The sequence below is a fragment of the Octodon degus genome, unplaced genomic scaffold (genome assembly GCF_000260255.1).
Source record: "Octodon degus isolate 3935 unplaced genomic scaffold, OctDeg1.0 scaffold00255, whole genome shotgun sequence".
Taxonomy (NCBI): domain Eukaryota; kingdom Metazoa; phylum Chordata; class Mammalia; order Rodentia; family Octodontidae; genus Octodon; species Octodon degus.
Window position 1 is genome coordinate 1,681,702 of NW_004524831.1, and position 6,000 is coordinate 1,687,701.

The window sequence follows — 6,000 nt, forward strand, 5'->3', positions numbered from 1 at the left end:
CTTCACCTGAGGAATGGATGAAAAAGATGTGGTATTTCTATACAATGGAGTATTACTCAGCTATAAAGAATGATCAACTTGAAACCTTCTTATTTAAATGGATGCCACTTGAAGATATACTCATAAATGAAGTAAACCAGACCCACATGTAAATATCATTTATTCTCCCTAGTATAAGAACTCAAAAGAAAAAATACAAATAGAAAGGTATAACACAATTAAAAGGAAAGCGAGAACTTGAGGATTAGACAACGAAGAGATAGCAAGGAAAAAAGCTAGGAAACATGACAGGCAAAGCCATACATTTATATATACAAGATGGGTAAGTCAATGATCCTGAGAATCTTCAGAAGGTTTTCAAAGCTAGCAGTTAATTGGAAGATTCTCACCCTGACTGTATATCCTGATACCTGTGAACTAAGCAACTGCACTGAAGATGGCAATGTGTAATAGTAAGGTCACGCTTGGAGTGTCTGTACTAAGAAAATTTAAAAAAAGAAAACAAACTTAAAGTCTTCCAACATTCAATGGCACAAAGATAAGCATTTTTCTTCCAAATGTTTCAAACAGGAATGAATGTAAATGAATAGGACCAAAGCAAGCCCAACTACCAGCAGTGCAAATGTTAAGTCCTATAGTTCCATGTCCAGCATCTGAGAGTCTGTGTCGCATTATGAGCTCCAAGGAGCTTGCGTGGCTGTACCCCCATGGCACTTCTGGTACCATTAGGGCTCCAAAAGCTTCTCTCTTAGGCCCACTCTGTTCCCTCTTCACAGGTTTGTTCAGATGATCCATGTACCTGGCTTTTCCAAAGTTCTGGAATCTCCACTGAACCTCCTGTTTCACCCTCACGGCTTCACTCATTGCCCTCTCAGAGCACACTGCCTGGTTTCCTGGGCCTTCTGAGATTGCAGTGGAAGCTGACTTAAGCCCTCAACTCAGCACTGTCCACACACTTAAAACCAATGCCACATGAATAATGCCAAGGTGTGCTGTCAGCTGGAGCAGTAGCCAGGCTTTCATCTCATTGGCTTTAGTGGTTGAGAGCCTGAACCACTGGCACTCTGAACCCTGTTCTGAGGTACCAGTTTTCTACACTTCCTTCATCTTGAACAAGGTACTCTGTGGCTTTATCTTCAAAGGAGGCTTTCACTTCTGCAGTTTTGAGTCTGCAAATGGGGGACCACTTAATCCTGCTTCAGATGCCCTCAGCCACTTTTATATTCTCTTGTTTCTTCTCAGCAATCAAGGTCTCCTCAGGTCTGTGTTGGCAGTCCACAGCTTAGTGGAGCTTCCTATCTGGCCAAACTCACATTTTAAATCACCATGCTGGGTTCTTTGCTCTTGATTCTCAACCTAGATCTGGCTAAACAGCCCCAACCACAGCCATGCCACAGGCTGAACATCAGACTGATTTGAAATTACTTCTTCTAGATTATTTAGTCTTCCACCCTTAATCTTGGGCTCAGGCAAAGTTTCTAGACATTAGAAAAATGGAGATGAACTTTCTGCCAAACCATAACAACCATCATCTGGAGTCCAACAGCCAGTGCACTACTTCTTTTCAGAAGAAATCTCGTGAGCCAGGTCTTTACATTTTCTGGCCCTCTGAGATCTGACCTGAATTTCTCATAGGGCGTTCCAGCATTTCTCTTTCAGGTGACATCTCTGGACATTTCCAAACTTGTCCCAAAAGTCATTTCTATAGGCTCTTCAACCACATTCAGGTATAGTCACAGCAATGAACCCACTCTCAGTACCAAATTATGCCTTGGTTACTTTTTTCTTGTTGCTGAATTAAAATACTTGATGCCTGTGCTGACCAAATAACTCAGCAGATTAAAGTGCCTTCTTAGGCAGGTAGCGGCTAGGGTTCAATCCCAGGCATGCCATGCTGGCCCTGGCCCTGGGATGTGCTGAGATGGTGATTAAGACTGGGCGTGGTGGTGTGTGCCTGTAATCCCAGCTCTTGGGTGGCTGAACACAGGCGGATCACTATGATTCCACTCTATGTAGTGAGACCCTGTACTAAAATACAATAAATAAATAAGTAAATAAAAATACAAATACTTGATGCCCAATATCAAGGAAACAAAGATTTATTTAGCCTACAGTTTGTGTTTTAGTCCATAATCACCTGGCTTCAGTGCAGGGTGGTCTGGCACAGGAACCACAACTCAATGCAGTGGAAGACAGCGAACGCAGCAAGAGTGCATGTGGAGGTGGGGAGGCCCCTTTTCTTCTCTTTCATTGTGAGAGCTGGTTTGGAGGTTCTAGCAGAGGAGCACAGCTACTCGTACACCCTTGACCAAGGAATGGTCCTCTTCTGTTGGAGGTGATTGTCCTTTTCGATGGAATGCGCTCTTTTACTGTAACCAGACTGTCCACCCTAGTGTGCGTCTTTTACGCCCACACCATCTCCATGCCCCCCTCTAGCACATGATCCTGTGGCCTTTGCTGCTCCCCACCCACAGGAGGATCCCTGTTTGGGCCCCTGGCTCTTTCTGACAGGAACTCGAGCCCACACAAAAGGGTTAACAAGCCTCAGAGTCTTTTTCAGGAAGACTTTGAAATCTTGCCCTGTGTCCTTGAGCAGGAGACACTCTTAGTAAACTTTCTACTCTTCAGGATTACCCAGGTAAGTCAAGGGCAATCCACTGGGCTTTGTTGGGGACAGTGGGGGCTGGACAGCAACTTTCACAAGAGAACACGTTTCTGGGAGTCATCTTCCCATCACCATGATTCTGAGGAAGCGGCACAGACGGCGTCTTGAGCTGGAGAATGCCCCCTTCATCCTCAGGCTGCACCTACATTCAGGGGCTAAATTTTAACACCAGATTTACAGAGAGTTTGCAGGTCCAGTCTGTGGAAAATAATAACATTTTGTAAAATGAGAATTTTATGTAACTGTGTTATGACATTCACTTATAAATGGACAGTTTTAAATTATATGTATTCAAATAACACATGCTACAGGTGTCCAAGTTTGCTCCATTGTACAAATGAATTATTCCTCAGAAGCACAAGTGGATGACTCAATGTCATCAAGAGTTTATATGTTTTGAGCAAATCATCTAGACCCAGGTCCTCCTCTTGATCTCCTGGACAGCACTGTACATAAGTAGTGAGATTCAGTGCCTCTTTCCTGTATTAAAAATATATTCCTGGTTTTCTAGCTCCAGTGTTACCTGTGCCTCAGGGATGACCCACCCTGTGCATATCAGGGTCACACTGCAATGAAGGAGGTTGTAGGTCGCCTGTGAGGCTTTCTTGATTCAGTGTAGGTGAAGCAGATTTGCAGAGCACTATCAAAAACAAATGCTGTTGCAATTTGTTTGCAATCCAACTTACATAAATTTTGTAAGGATAGTGTATTTAAGCAATCTGTGTATCTGTCATCTATTAATTTATTGATCCATGTATCAATTATGTATTTATCTACTTCCATGTGTTAGTTGATACATGTGTCAACTTTGCTGAATCAGCTCCGGCGGATTTTAGCATGGGGGCCTCGCCCTGCAGGTGGGCAGGGCCCAGGAACTGAGAAAGGCAGGAAGCTGCCCTGCCTGGTTTCCTGCTGCCCCGCTCTGCTTCCGTGGAGAAGTTTTAGTCTTCGGAGGAGCTTGATCTCGGCAGCCATGTCACTTTGGAGGAGCTCCGATCTTCACTGTGGAGCGCTGGTCTTTGCAGTCAACGCAGAAGGAGGAGAGAGGCTTGATGGACGCCGCTGCAGCTGCTGCTCCTCCTCTGCTCTTCATTGTTTTCTGCCACATGAACTGCTGTTGTTTGCCTTGGAGGCAGCAGAATATGGACTGAACCCTCCAGTAACTATGAGCTAAATAAACCTTTCCTTCCTTCATTTTGAGTGTTGGGTATTTGTCCCAGCAACGAGTAAAAAGTAACTAAGACACTCCACATCTGGTCACTTGTTCTCAATTATCAAATATTCACTTTATAATACCAGAACTATATCATACATGCAGTGCCCATTGAAAAATCTTTTATTTCTCCACTAGCTTCTCTTTGAATTATCAAGATAGATCTAGATTTATGTAATATTTATCCAAATTCAGAAAAATATCCCTAGTGAATGAGACTTCATCTAATGCTTTTCTATTGATACTTTAGTGTGTGGTATATTTAAGTACTACAATGTAGTTTGAAGTTGTTCATAAAAAAAACTATAGTATTATCTTCAGTATGATGTACATATTTCATTTAGATGGTAATTATTTCTTTTCTTGCTGATTGTCAATAGTTCCACCTTTTGCCTCATCTGTGGACATAAGTGTGTCTGCAAGAAGATCGTGTGTGTCCTTCAGGGTCAGATTTGCAGAATTTGAACATCTCATGGTGGTACAGGCTGAGACACTCAGGCGAGCTACAGAGGACTGGTGGGGCTGGAGCCTGGTGTTGAGCCTCATGATAATTGTTCTAGATCATCAGTTTTTTCTGATCTATATCTTATAGCATGTGAAGTCCAGAGCATAAAAAGTTGCATTTTTTTCTTTTTTTGAAGAACCAGGGATTGAACTCAGGCCCTTTTGCTTGCCAGGCAAGTGCTTATTCTACTGAGCCATCTCCATGGCCCCATTTTTTTTTGGCAGGACTAGGGATTGAACTCAGGCCCTTGCACTGGCCAGGCAAGCACTTATTCTACTGAGCCATCTCCCCCACCCAAAAGCTGCAATTTTGATGGAGAAAATTTTCATCATTAATGGAAAAATATTACACAATAATATATATTTTTAAAAGAAACAAATGCTTTATATGTAGATAAATGGTAGGTAAATAGAAGTATGATAAGCATAGATAGATGATAGATAGATAGATAGATAGATAGATAGATAGATAGACAGAACAATGTCATTGGCCAGATTTAATATATTGTATTGAATTCTGCTCATAATTTTGCAACTATAAATGTGACTGCTTATGTATGTTACATCTTGAGAAAGTGCCACAGTGACTTGGCTTAAGGAATCCCTCCAGTGGCATTTTAGCACCATCTCAATCTCAAGGCCCTGAATTATGTTCTGCCAGGTCAGTCACAGTCAGGGTCTGGGCTCAGCCTTGTTTTCAGGATGGACACAGACATAGCTGACCTCCTGTTTCCTGTGCGTGCAGAACTTGGCTGTCTCTCTGGTTGAGCGTCAGCCATGCCCTGTTCTTCCACTGACCCGTGCTCAGGCCACTCACTGTTCACAAATGAACTGACAGGTACACAAGATGTAGAGGCCAGTGCCTTGAAGCACTTGGAAAATGAGACTTGTTTGGTGTCCAATTTTATTGAGTAATTTAAATATAGTAAATTGACTTTGCAATATAAATGGGCACTAAGTGTAAGACTTAATGTCAGTGTCTGGATTCAACATCACCTAAAATTGGGTCCTCAATGTATTTTTATTTATTTTTTCTAGTTTTGCAAGTGCCCTGTGATTGTAAGGCGTGTGTCAGCATTGGAGGTCCTTACCAAGTACATGACAGAAGAAAGTCTACCACAGAAGAATCCACACAAATTATCAGTGTCTTGGCACTGCCTAATGTCCTTAATAGTGGAGAACTACACATGTGCAATAACATGTGGACATCTGCTTGTAGATTGCTTTTTTTTTAATTTTAGGGAAGGGTCTACAGGGTGTTCAGGGTCTCACTACTAAATCGGAATCATAATGATTTGCCTGTTTACAGCCTCGTAAGAGCTGGGATTACAGGTGCGCGCCACCACGCCCAGTGTCAATCGCGGTGACAGCACGCCTAGGGGGCGGGACCAGCATGGCAGGCCCGGGGATCGAACCCCCTGCCCCTGTGCCTGCTTGCAGGCACTTCAATCCGTTGAGCTATTTGGCCAGCTCTTGTATGTAGATTGTTGTCCACTTACTTAGAGTAAAAAGGTTTCCATGAACCACAATTGGAAGAGCTCTTCAAAATGAGATGCCTGGAGACACAACTGAAGATGGAACTGAAGGTGGAGGACAGACCTGCAGTCATCAAGGTAAC